General features: G+C 41.7%; 1 protein-coding gene across 9 annotated transcripts in view; it reads left to right on the top strand.

The window, feature by feature from the left end:
* Positions 1-13,555, top strand: part of TPST2 (tyrosylprotein sulfotransferase 2) — a 74,922-nt gene that overhangs the window by 40,963 nt on the left and 20,404 nt on the right. For 7 of the 9 annotated variants that reach the window (XM_056821563.1, XM_056821556.1, XM_056821564.1 and 4 more), the window contains one exon: positions 6,565-6,644. The gene's annotated coding sequence lies outside the window, so the exon portion shown is untranslated. Of the gene's footprint in view, positions 1-2,580; positions 2,713-6,564; positions 6,645-13,555 lie in introns of all 9 variants that reach the window. The other 2 variants (XM_056821558.1, XM_056821557.1) reach the window with 1 other exon arrangement.

Below are 13,555 nucleotides of genomic sequence, written 5' to 3' on the forward strand. Positions count from 1 at the left end.
AAAAAGTGAGGGGTCACTGAGATGGTACAGTGGAAAGGACTTTGCTGACAGAGGAATTAGATCCTAATCTGCCTCTTTCTACTTCTGTGACCTTAGAATTATTCCTTAGCTATGATTTTCTCATCTAATTTTTAAAAAAAAATTCTTAGGACTAGAGATACTACTGAACTACTAGATACTAGATACTTATTAATACAAAGGACTTGTAAGGGGTGGGGGGAAAGAAGTACTACCTCTGGAGTCAGAGAACCTAGGTTCAAATCTTACTTCTGACACTTCTCAAAATGGTCACTTAACTTCTCCCAGCCTCAGTTTCCTCGTCTGCAAAATGAGGGGGTTAGAATCAATGATTTTTTAAAAATTAAACCCTATCCTTCCATCTTGGAATCCTGTGTTGTTGTTGTTGTTGTTGTTGTTGTTGTTCTTCTTCTTCTTCTTCTTCTTCTTCTTCTTCTTTTCTTCTCTCTCTCTCTCTCTCTCTCTCTCTCTCTCTCTCTCTTTTCCTCTCCCTCTCTCTCTCTGACATCACCTGTCAGGGTCCTATGTGGTCTAGAGTTTGAGGGCAGACTGTGTATTGGTTCCAAGACAGAAGAGTGGTAAGGGTTAGGCAGTGGGGGTTAAGTGACTTGCCCAGAGTCAAACAGCTAGGGAGTGTCTGAGGCCAAATTTGAACCCAGGATCTGCCGTCTCTGGACCTGGATCCCCATCCATTGAGCCACCCAGCTGCCCTCTGGAATCAATGATTTCTAAAATTTCTTCTTACTTCAAATCTCTGATCTCATGCCTTGAACCCTTGCCACCTAAAACCAAAGTCAATGCTTTCCCCCTTGTCCCCATGGCTCTTTAACCAACAACGTGGCTTCTCTCTCTCTCTCTCTCCTTCAGGCTGCAACTGTTAAAAGGTTTTCCCTCTTCTCTGCTGGAGCCATGCCTGGGAGCCCGAGGGCTGGAGTGGGTCTTATGAACTTTGGCATTTGGAGAAGTGTTCAGTGGGTGGTGGTAGCTGGGCCTGCTTGGCCTTAGCCATCCAGCTCTCCGAGGCCCTTGAGATAGTCAAGTGTTCCAGCCTCTAATTGGCTTTATTCTTCTTTAAAACAGCTACCTTCCTTTTCCCCTCTCCAGTTCCCGTGTTCTTCTCTCTCTCTCTCTCTCTCTCTCTCTCTCTCTCTCTCTCTCTCTCTCTCTCTCTCTCTCTCTCTTCTACCCCCGGAACATCACCTGTCAGGATCCTATATGCTCTAGAGTTGTGTTGAGGGCAGGCTAGTTGCCGTGGTTACTATTGGAACACTCTAAACCATCTGGTTTTGAGATATTGCTAATTACGCTGATATTTTGGGGACCTGAAAGAGTCCAATTAGCATGGGAAAGTGGGGGATGCTGGGAACAAGAAGAAGGCTGAAAATAAAAACAACAGCCGAACTCCCATCCCTATGAAGGGAAAGGAGAGGATACTTTTTTGTGCTCATCTTTTTCTGCTGCAAATCTCTGAGGTTGCCTTATGGAAGAGGGAGGGTAGACTCAGAGGGGCTGTACCAGCAGCGAGTTTAATCATCCATCTCCTGCCTCCACTTCTGCCCTTTAGGGGCCAAGCAAAACCAGTCTAATGGATAATTTGGAGAGCAACCAGAAGTCTGGGGCCTTTAGAGAGAATCAGTGAAAGAAACGGGGAATGGAGGGAAGACTTAGGGGCAATATGATAGCTGTTTTCAAATATTAAAAGGACTGTCACATGGAAGAAGGAATTAAATTGCTCTGCTTGGCCCCAGGGGGCAGAACTAGGTGCAAATGGTGGGAGGTGTAATGGGGGCAGCTTTAAGGAAAAAAAACAACTTCTTAACAATTAGAGCTGTCTCAGAAGTGGAATGGACTGCCTGGGAGATGGGAGTTCCTGCTCACCAGAAGCCTTTTGTCAAACAGCTCTAGGTTTTATTTTATTGCTGTTCATTCTTTCAGTCATGGCTGACTCTTCGGGGCCCCATTTGGGGTTTTCTTGGTAGAGATACTAGAGTGGTTTGCCATCTCCTTCTATAGCTCATTCTACAGATGAGGAGACTGAGGCAGACAAAAATGAAGGGATTATCCAATCCACACAGCTGGTAAGGGTGGGAGACTAGATTCTAACTCAGGTCTTCTTCTTCTTTTTTTTTTTTTAATTTAAAACCCTCACCTCCCGTCTTGGAGTCAATACTGTGTGTTGGCTATAAGGCAGAAGAGTGGTAAGGGGTTGGCAATGGGGGTCAAGTGACTTTCCCAGGGTCACACAACTGGGAAGTGTCTGAGGCCAGATTTGAACCTGGGACCTCCCATCTCTAGGCCTGGCTCTCAATCCACTGAGCCACCCAGCTGCCTCCTAACTCAGGTCTTCTTGACTCCAGGCATTGAAGCCATTTTGCTGCCTTTTTAAGGGCATTCCGTAATGATATTACATTTATAGAGCTCTTTAATATTTACAAATGGTTACTTTGTTCAAAGCCTGGTGCTAGGGACTCAGTGCTGGGAAGGGAGAAGGCAATTACTGACATTTCCATAGTGCTTTTATGGTTTACACTGCACTTTACACAGATTATTTTTATTTGATAGATAAATAAACAAAAGCACTTTGGAAGAGATCACCAAGATCATCCAGTCAAAGGAGTCTTTACCTGGGGATCTGTAAAGGACTGTTAAGAATATTTCCATCTTATTTCAGGATCGTTGGTTTCCTTTGTAATCGTATGCATTTTATTTTATTCATTTACAAACACAATTCCCAGGAGGCTTTAGCAGTCTATGCCAAAGTGGTATTGAGGACACATTCAAAAGGTGAAGAATCCCCATTCTAGCTCAGGAAACTTCATTTCTTACAGGATCACTGACAAGTAGTTGTCAGTTTTCATTTGAAGACCTGCAGCGATGGAGAGCTCACTCTCTGTCAAGGCAGCTTGTTTCCATTTGGGGTTTTCTTTTTTTCTTTTTTTCATTTAATTTAGTCAATTTAGAACATTATTCCTTGGTTATAAGAATCATATTCTTTCCATTCCTCCCTTCCCCCCACCCCTTCCTGTAGCCGATGCACAATTCCACTGGGTATCACATGTGTCCTTGATCAGAACCTATTTCCATGTTGTTGGTGTTTGTACAAGGATGATCATTTAGAGTCTACATCCCATTTGGGGTTTTCTTGGCAAAGATACTGGAATGGTTTGCCATTTCCTTTTCCAGCTTATTTTACAGATGAGGAAACCAAGGCAAACAGCTTCAGTGACTTGGCCAAGGTCACACAGTTGGTAAATGTCTGGGTCAGATTTGAACTCAGGTCTTCTTAACTCCAGGTCAGGAACTAGAGGATAACAGATCTAGAGGTGCAAAAGACCTCAAGAGCCATCTAGTAGAGTGTCCTCCTTTTATATGAAAGAGGAAACTCAGGCCCAGGTCATTTGAGTGAGTAACCTAAAATCACATAGGTAAACATATCAGAGGCAAGATTTGAACCTTGGCCCTCTGACTCCAGAAAAGGGATTTTTTTTTACTGAACTCGATAACCTTCCTCTCACAAGATTGCTGGTTAGATACTTGAAAATAGTTCTCATGTCCCTTTCCCTTGTAACAGTTTCTCTACTAAAAGTATTATATTTTTAGAGGTATATTAAAGATTATTAGAAATCAAAGATACAAATCAATAAGCCACGTTTCTAGGACTGATAAGCCCGCTCAATTTCACTTACTACATCCTAAGAGACACATGTGCTTAGAAGAGGAAGCAGAGAGATCAAGTAGGTGTTACAGTCAGTTTAAATACAAATGCTGATCTTGCACTCAGGTGAGATTATAGAGCATTCTGGGAAGTGCCAAGGACTTCTGGGGATTGAAGTCTGGGGTTCAAATCTCCATTTTTACACCCTCACACATACCCGAGTCTTTTCTTCTCAAGACTAAGTAAAAAATCCCCTAGTGGAGCTTCCTATGGCATGGCTTGCTGACTGATTACCTTCTAAGTCACCCTTCTCTGCTCCCATTCCAGCATGTTTCTGGCCTTCAAAGTGGGGGGCTTATGTCTGGACATAGTATTCCATATGATAAGAAAACCTCTTATAAAAGGTGTATTTTGTTCCCTGAAATGGGGCATAGCTCTCTCAATGGGAGATGAGGAAAATTGACCTAAGCTCCCAAAAGCCCAAGGAAGCCAGAGCAGTGAGAGGCTTCCAAGTAACTACACCCACACAGTAAATTCCATCACCCTCTGCTCTTGCCTGTTAATTAAGAGTGAAAGAGGTGTTAATTAAGGTGACAAGAACGACTTGTAGAATTTAGAGTTGAAATGGCCTTTATGGACCATATAGTTCAACTCCCTTGATTTTGCAGATAAATAAACTGAATCTTAGAGAAGGTAAATGACTTGTCCCAGAGCACAGAGCAAGCAGGCAGTAGAACCAGAATTTGAACTTGGCTCTTCTTACCTCCAGATTCAGCATTCCAAATCTAACAGTTTTTCTACTACATTGTATGCCCTCTAGTCTGACAGATTTGTTTTAATTTATGCCTTTTGTTTTAGTATTATATTCATTTCTAAATTTCCTCCACTCAGAAAACTTCCTTTTACCAGATACTTTGAAAAAAGGCATTCTTGACAGCATATGCAATATTCTATGCCCATATTCCCCATCCCTCTTATAAAAGGATGGAGGTACATTTTCTTTTGCTTCTGAGAGGTAAAAACCAGGAAGAACTAGGCTCAAGTTCTCCCTGCCATATTCTAGCTGTGTGGCTGTGAGCAGATTATATAACCCCGCCTTGTTCTGAGACATAAGTTGAAGGGGACTGTCAGCCTGCATTAGAAGAAGAAATTTCCTCACCTGGAAGTTCCTTATACTAGTGAAATCACAGGCCCAGTCCCTCCCTATCCTGTCCTCTCTTCAGGATCCAGTTTGATCATTATAGAGTATTTATTTTTACATGATTGCTCTTTCCATTTCCATCATGGTACTTATTGTTTTCTTGGTTCTACTCATTTCAGTGTGTATCAGTTCATACAAGGCTTCTTGTATTTTTCTGAATTCCTCTCGTTTGCCATTTATGACATCCCAATAATGAATTACATTCCTGCCCTGAAAGTGAGTTTGCGTATTCCTCAAGGAATGAGTCGTTACTTTGGTCCCACTTTCCATCACAAGCACTTAATAAATAGAGTGTTTGTTGACTGACTGATTACTATCACAGAAAATACTCTGGGGGGCAGCTGGGTAGCTCAGTGGATTGAGAGCCAGGTCTAGAGACAGGATGTCCTAGGTTCAAACGTGGCCTCAGACACTTCCCAGCTGTGTGACCCTGGGCAAGTCACTTGACCCCCATTGCCTAGCCCTTACCACTCTTCTGCCGACCCCAAGATGGGAGGTGAGGGTTTAAAAAAAAGAAAGAAAAAGAAAGTACTCTGATTCTTGCATACTTACAACTTTTGTTTTTGTTTGTCTTTAGCCTTCTTGTGATATATGCCTAGGAGTAGATTCTCTAGGTCAAAAAGCATGGATGGTTTCATATCTTTTTCTCATATAATTCCAAATTGTTTTCCGGAATCACAACACCCTTCTTTCTTTTTTTTGTATCTTTTAAACTTTTTTAATGAACAAAAACCTATTTTTTCTCCCTTCTACCATCCCCTCCATTGAAAAGACAAATGTATACAGTTAAACATAATTAATTCCTGCATTGGCCATGATGGAAAAATACTTGTCTCAATCTGCACTCTTCTCTGTTATAAAGTAGATAGCTCATTTTACCATGGCCTTGTGGAATTGTATAAACCTTAATTTCACAGAGAAGGAAACTGAGTCCTAGAAGTAGGGATGGAAGGGAATTAGCATTTATAGAAGTCTTACTGTGTGCCAGGCACTATGCTAAGCAATTTAGAGATATCATCTCATATGATTCACACAACAATCCTAAAAGGGAGGTGCCATAACAATATTAATGATAATAATAACTAATATTTATATAGTTCTTACTATGTGCCAGGCACTGTGCTAATTACTTTACAATTATTATCTCAGTTGATCCTCACAAGTTGCTATTATTATCTCCATTTTATAGATTAGGAAACTGAAGCAAACAAGGGTTAAGTGACTTTCCCTGGGATATACCTTTAGTAAATGTCTGAGGTCATATTTGAACTCAGAGCTTCTTGATCCCAGGCCCAGCACTCTATCCACTGCATCACCTAGTTGCCTCTAAGAGAGGTCAAGGAATTTGCCCAAGGTCACCCAAATATCAGAGCTAGGATTTGAAACTTGATCCTTTGGACTGCTTTCTAAGGTCCCTTCTGGTAAATGCTCTAAACCATGATTTTTAAATCCTAATACCTTGGTTCCCCCAGACAAAAAGCCCTAAGGAGATGGAGATGCCCATGTATAATCATTATCACTGTTACTGACCTGTTGCCCCACAAGAGTTTGTGTCTGCATGGCTAGGGCAGAAATTCTCAAAGACCAATTCTTAACCCATACTTGGACCATGGGAAAAAATCTAAGACTTGACCTCCCACATCTTTGGGTATGGGACTATATTATCAAACTATTCTTTTTCTCTTTTCAGCCCTACTCCAAGAATCCTCCTATCGTGGCCATTGAAGAGGAAGAGACGAAGAGAATATACAATGGACTCATCCTGGGAAAGTAAGTGATGCCTCTGCAGAGACTCTGTCTTGGGAATGACTGGTCGGCAGGCATGCAGGGAAGAGTGATGTGCTGAATATTTAATAGGGCTGCCTACCAGCACTTGGGCAACATTAATATTTTATTGTACTTGAAAGCAATGAGAAGCAGAATGTAAAGTCCTGTTGTTGTACCTTCTATATTTAGCGTGTAAATGAGGCATGTGGATAAGAAAACCAAAATTTTTAAAAAGATGGAATAAAGAAGAAAATCACTGACTTTTAAGGGAAATTATTTTCTTGCTCCTACTACTTTGAATCTCTCTTAGTCTAGACCTGTGGGTTCATCAGTCTATGGAGTTCTCAGTGTGGAAATATCCTTCACTAATACATATCAGCAACTCTTGTATAACTGTTTTTTTTTCCTTTTGTGGGTGTGTGACTTATTTTCTGGGGGCATTGGGGGGTTAATGGACTTCCTGGGGTCATGAAGCTAGTACATGCCTACTAAAGCGCTTCCTGATACTAAGGCTAGCTCTTTACCTAATCACAATCATCATTTAATCACTCCATGAACATGGATGAAGCTCTTTGTGTGTCCTCAAAGAGCTTACATTCTATTGGGGAAGACAACAAAAACATATATATATATATATATATATATATATATATATATATATATATATATATAACTCATGTAAGACTGACCCTAGAAAGCACCTGGAGTGGTGACAGGAAAGGCTTTCTACAGAAGATCTCATTTGATCTATATCTTGAATGAAATGGGATTCCTAGAAGGAATAAACTCATAGTAGTGGTTGATTGTACAGAGGAGGAAATGAGGAGTCTTAGAGCTTCAATGACTTAGCCAAGATCACATAACTAGTTGGAGACCAAGCCAAAATAGGAATTGCAGAATCTCAGAGTTGGAAGAGACCTTAGAAACCAGCTGGGCTAGTCTAGACTTGATCCAAAATCTCTTCACTGTCCCCAGTTAGTGGTCCCTGATTCCAGATCCCCTGCTCACTGTCCTCAGTTAGTGGTCCCTGATCCTAAATCCCCTGCTCACTGTCCCCAGTTAGTGGTCTCTGATTCCCAAATCCCCTGCTCACTGTCCCCAGTTAGAGGTCCCTGATTTCAAATCTCCTGCCTACTGACAGTATTTAGAAGGCCCTGATCCCAAATCCCCTGATCACTGTCCCCAGTTAGAGGTCCCTAATCCCAAATCCCTTCCTTACTGTCCCCAGTTAGTTGTCATCCAGCGTTTGTTTCAAGATCTCTTGTAAAGAAGAGAACCTGCCAATGTGGAGAGTTCTAATTTGCAGGAAGTTTTCCTGACATCAAACCTAAATATGCCTCTCTGCAAATTCTGGTCAATCAATAAACATTTATTAAGCACAATTTATTAAACACTTATTAATCCAGGGACTATGCTAAGGGATGAAGATGAAAAGAATGACAAAAAGATATAGTGCCTGCCCTCAGATTCCTTGAAAAAGGTGGAATTTGTGCTAAGTATTAAAAGGAACCTAAGAAAGCTAGGAGGGGGAACATTCTAGGCAAGAGGCACTGACTCAGGACATGGGAGTAACCTCTTTAAGAACAGCAAGGGGGCCAATGTTACTGTGAACTTAATTGTGGGGGAGAGTAAGGTGCTAAAAAGCTGGAAAGATAGGAAGGATTTTAAAGCCAAACAGGACTTTTTATTGATCCCAGAGGTAAAAGGGAGCCATTGAAGTCTATTTAGTTGGGGGATGATGTAATCAGGCCTGCACTTTGGGAAAATCACTTTGACAGCTAAGTGGAGTGGAGAGAGACTTGAGAAAGGGATACTTACCAGCAGGCTGTTATAATGATGGAAGGCCTAAGAAGAGGCTTATTGGTCACAAAGGAATTATTTTAGAAGAAATACTTGTATCCCAAAAACTTTTTTATGAGTGCTGGGTAAGTTGTTACCTTTGATGGCCAGAGTATCCTTTTCTTTTTTAAACACTTACCTTCTTTCTTAGGGTTAATGCTGAGTATTGATTCCAAGGCAGAAGAGTGGTATGGGCTAGGCAATTGGGGTAAAATGACTTGCCCAGGGTCACACAGCTGGGAAGTGTCTGAGGCCATATCTGAACTTAGGACCTTCCTTCTTTGGTCCTGGGACTCTAGATCCATTTACATGCCCCCAGAGTATTCTTGGTATCAATGTCACTGCATTTTTTAGGAGAATAAATGCAATCATGGTTCTTGGGATTTAGTGATTTAGACTATCCTAGCTAGAAGGGCCCTTTAAGATATCTATTGCACCCTGGGAGTCCAAGCAAGACAAATTTTTGAGTTATTTCCCTCTGGTTTCTGAGTGATGAGGGAGTAATGATAACAATTCATGTCCTTGTCATAATTTAAGACTTACAAAATCTTAGTGCAGTTATTACTATGCCCATTTTACATAGGCAGAGACTGAGGCTCAAAGAAAATCATAGAATAGTATAATTTAGAGACAAAACTCTAGAAATCATATAATTTAGCCATTCTTAAAAATCTTTATGTATTTTAACATTTATTTTTAAATTTTGGGTTCCATATTCTCTTCCTCCCTCTAGCCCCTCTCTCACTTATTAAGAAGGCAAAGGTGTGTGATATCAATTATACATATGAAGTCATACAAAACACATTTCCATATTAGCTATGTTGAGGGGGGGGACCCAAGAAAACAAGAAAGTGAAAAATAAATTCAGTCTGCACTCAGATCATTAATTCTCTCTCTGGAGGTGGATAGCATGTTTCATCATGTCCCCCACAATTTTACAGATGAGGAAGCGGGCCTAGAGAGATTACGTGGCTTAAGTCAAGTCATATAATAAGTAATGGGCAGCAGAAGTGTGATTTGAACCTCTGTCTTCTCCTCTGAAAGCTTCTATTCTTTTCAGTGAATCACGGTTCCTCCCCATGTTATGTAGCCACAGCTGCTGGGGGAAAGAATGTAGAATGAAGAGCTTCTAGAGAGTGCCTGAGTTAGGACACCAGAGGCCCTCCCCTATAGCTGGTCGCCTCTATCGGCCTTTTCGTCATGGCTCCAGGTAGAAGTGCCTAACTTTGCTTTGGCCTGTTTTCTCCTTTAGTTGTTTTGGCCTCATCACTTCTGTGTTTAATTTCAAAGCTCTCCTGCTTTCTTTCTGCTCTTCCCCCCTCACATAGGATGCTTGCAGTCCTCAGTGGCCGTCATGGGCACTGTGGATGCTTTGAGCTCTTTTTTTATCATCTAGCAGAGATGGATTTGCACTCCTACCCTTCACATGCTTACCCATGGGAATCCAAAGCCTGTGCTTAGGAGACAGCTGGCCAAGGGTTGGGAGGCGATGTGTGCTCAGCTACCACATCCGTGACCTTGGCCTCTTTTACACTGATCCCTGGCCTCAACAAACAACCTCTGCTGGCTGGCAAGGCGGATCTCATCTCCGCCCCTCGCTGACGAGGCCCAAAAGCAAGCCTGTGGCCTGTGGGAAGGTGCCGTCCTCCATGCCATCTGTCCCAAGCGAGAGCACAAAGTCAGGTGCAGCCTTCTCAGGAGGCTCGGAGGCCTCTTCTCTGCTTTATGACGAATAAAACTGCAGACTATTTTAGTCATCGTCCATTTTTTGAAAAAGCAAGTCAGAGTCCGTTAACCTCATTAAAAAGTGTTTATCAACTTTTTCAGCTCCACTTCCCTTCTAATCTACCACACGTCAGGAAATAACGTGGCTAAGTTCATTCGATACATGTGCCTACGAAAAGCAAAGACCTCTCATCACACAGTCTTCCTTGCTTTGGTAAATGTGAGCTCTTTCTTGGTCCTTTTTGTTGCTTCCTGGTTGTGAGTTCTCTTCTTCCTGTGGGCTTCCCAGGACCACGGCCATTCTTAAATCCAATTCACAGCCAAGTCAAGACGTCACACCATGATGTCATTGGGCCTCTTTAAATAGCAGCAACAACACAGGACCCCAAGATTTGGAGCTTGAAGGGCCCTTCGAGACCATCTAAACTAACCCTTTCCTTTTACAGCAAAGGAAACTGAGGCTGAGAATAAATGCCTTCGGTGCCTACCTACCCCGGTAGGTCTAGGGCAGGTCTAGAATCACTAGCCCCATTTACTCAAATGGAGAAAATTTTGGAATTTAGGGGAAAGGATGAACTGTTAATTTTGGGGAAATGAGAGATCAAATAATCAGTCAATGAATATTAAATGCCTTCTGTATGCTGAACACTGTGCTAGTTACCAGTAATATAAGGGCAAAGAACAAACCTGTCTTGAATTCTATTATCAAATTTTAATATAACATTCTAACATGATACTATATTATTGTAATAAATTATATATTATAAACATAATAATTATAATGATAATTTATCTTATTTGATGATCACAACAACTCTGTGGGATAAGAGCTATCATTGTCCCGATTTTTCAAAAGGGGAAACTGAGGCTCACCAAGAAGGACTTGTCCAGGGATCACACAGCTAGTAATTGATTGAGATGGGATTCAAATGGAGATCTTCCTTATTCAGACTGGTTTGTCCTATCCATTGTGCTACCTAAGCTGCCTATCCATAAGACATTTACTTTTTTAATGGAGTGATAGGGAAAGGCCCAAAGTGGTGATAAAGTTCGCTGATTACAATGTACCCTGGCCCTAATGTATTTAAAGGAGAGGTGGAATGAGAAATCTGGAGACCTAAGTTCTATTGCTCGATTCTACTGCTCACTTGTTGTTTGTCCTTAGACAAATCATTTGTTTCAACTTATTTTTTTATCAAAAAAAGGGATATTTTTTAAAAAAAGGATATAGTAAGTGCTTTGATTCTCATTGAGTTTCAGCTTAATTTTTTTTATCAAAAAAAGGATTTTTTAAAAAGGATATATATAGTAGGCGCTTCTTACTACTACCTCTGTAAGCTTAGGCAGGTCCCTGAGGCTCTGGGGTTGTCCTTTGTAAAATGAGGGGGGCTGAATTTAATAGGCTCCAAGAGGCCATCCAGTTCTACCACTTTGATCCTGGGAAATGATCTTGGAGATCTTTGAGCAACAGTATTTCTTCTGATTGCAAAACTTAAGTACCCTTTCCCAGGGCCCTGACAGCCAGCCTTACCAAAAGCTTCAGGAACTAGACGGGGGGCAACCCCTGGAGCCCCTGTGGTCAGGTAAACCTTGGTATTATTGAAGTCTCCTGGAATTGGAAGGTAAACTGCTTAGGCAGCCAGGATGCCAGGACTGGTTTATGGTTAGGCTGACTGGGGAAGAGAGAGCCAGAAAGAACCCTGGATCCATCGCTGTAGCAACTCTCAAAGTCTCAAGAAAAATTGTTTGTTTGTTTTTTTAATATAAGGGGTCATCCCCTAGCTTCAGGAATGCATTGGATATTAGAAAAATGACTCAGTAAATTATATTACAAATTTCCCTGCACCATACTCTGCCCTCTGCTGGTCTCTTGGAGATGAAAACTTGGCCTGAAATTGGGATGAATGAATGAATGAATGAATGAATGAATGAATGAATGAATGAATGAATGAATGAAGTAAACAAATGAATGAAGCCCATGTACTTACTATGTGCCAAAGCACTGGACTAAGTAAGAGTTAGAGAGAGAGAGGCAAAAATATCCTCCCTGTCCTTAAGGAGCTTATATTCTAATGGAGAAACAGCACATGTCCTTAGAAGAAATAATTAGATTAAAGGGAAGGGCTTAGGTTGGGGGGTTGTTGGGGAGATTGGGGAACTCTGGGAGCTCAGTTTTGAAGGAATCCATAAGATCCAGGAGGGCAAGGTGAAAGTCAGAGCTCTCCAGGCATGGAGGACAGTGGTGCCAAGGGAAAGAGATAAAAGGTGGAAGAACAGAAGGAAGACTAGTGTATCTGGGTCCTAAGGAGTAAAGTGTAAGAAGACAAGAAACCATAGAGAAGGGACAAATCAATCAACAAGTGTTTATTATGTACTAGTCGGGGGATGCAAACTTAGTCCCTAATTGCTTAAGGAGAAAACCTACACAAGAGAATAGTATCGAGAAAAGTGAATGTTTGCAGGAGTCCCAGGAATGGTGATTTGATCCACAGCCCCATTCATTGCAGTGCCCTTTCTAAGAATAACCCAGAACTATACTGAGGAACACCAAGATCTCAAAACTGGAAGGGGCCTTCGGGATCACCTCCAAATGTCAAAGCCAGTACCAGAATCTCACCCGCGACCTTCCGAATAGGTGGCCATCCCCTCAAGCCTCTGTCTCAACAATTCTGACGATGACAGGCTCCCTGTTTCAGGAGATAACTAACTCCATTGATAAAATGTAACACCTACTAGATGTGCCAAGCAGTGTAGGAGGCATTTTCGGGGGATACATTGACTAAAAAGAAACAGTCCCTGCCATCAAGGCACCTACAGTCCACTGGGGAGAAACAATGTATATAGTATATTTACAGACAATGTATACACAGAGTAACTACAGAATAATTTCAGGGGCTTGGGGAGATAGCAGGTCTTCTGTGGGAGGTACCTGAGCTGGGCTTTGAAGGAAGATGGAGATGCTGAGAAATATGATTGAGTAAAGAGGCATATATCTGAATTGATTCCCATACCAGTCTTACAATTATTGTCCTCATTTTATAGATGAGGAAACTAAGGCAGAGAGACATTAAATGACTTGTCCTGAGTCACACAGGAAGAGTCAGGAAGCTCTAGATTCAAATCCATCCATTCAGTGGTTGGTTGGACAGCTCCCAACATATATTATTCCATCTTCCCAACTCAGGGACCAGAGTGTAAGGTAGAAAGATTATGGAGCCAAGAGTGGGGCCAAGAGTCAGGCAGAGCTGGGATCTACTCTCCCCCCTGTCCATTGTTCTAGTATAATAAAGCAGAACAAGGTAGCTACGATGGGATCTAGTTAGCCTGGACACATCAGCAGGTTTGAGGCG

The sequence above is a fragment of the Monodelphis domestica genome, chromosome 3 (genome assembly GCF_027887165.1).
Source record: "Monodelphis domestica isolate mMonDom1 chromosome 3, mMonDom1.pri, whole genome shotgun sequence".
Taxonomy (NCBI): Eukaryota; Metazoa; Chordata; class Mammalia; order Didelphimorphia; family Didelphidae; genus Monodelphis; species Monodelphis domestica.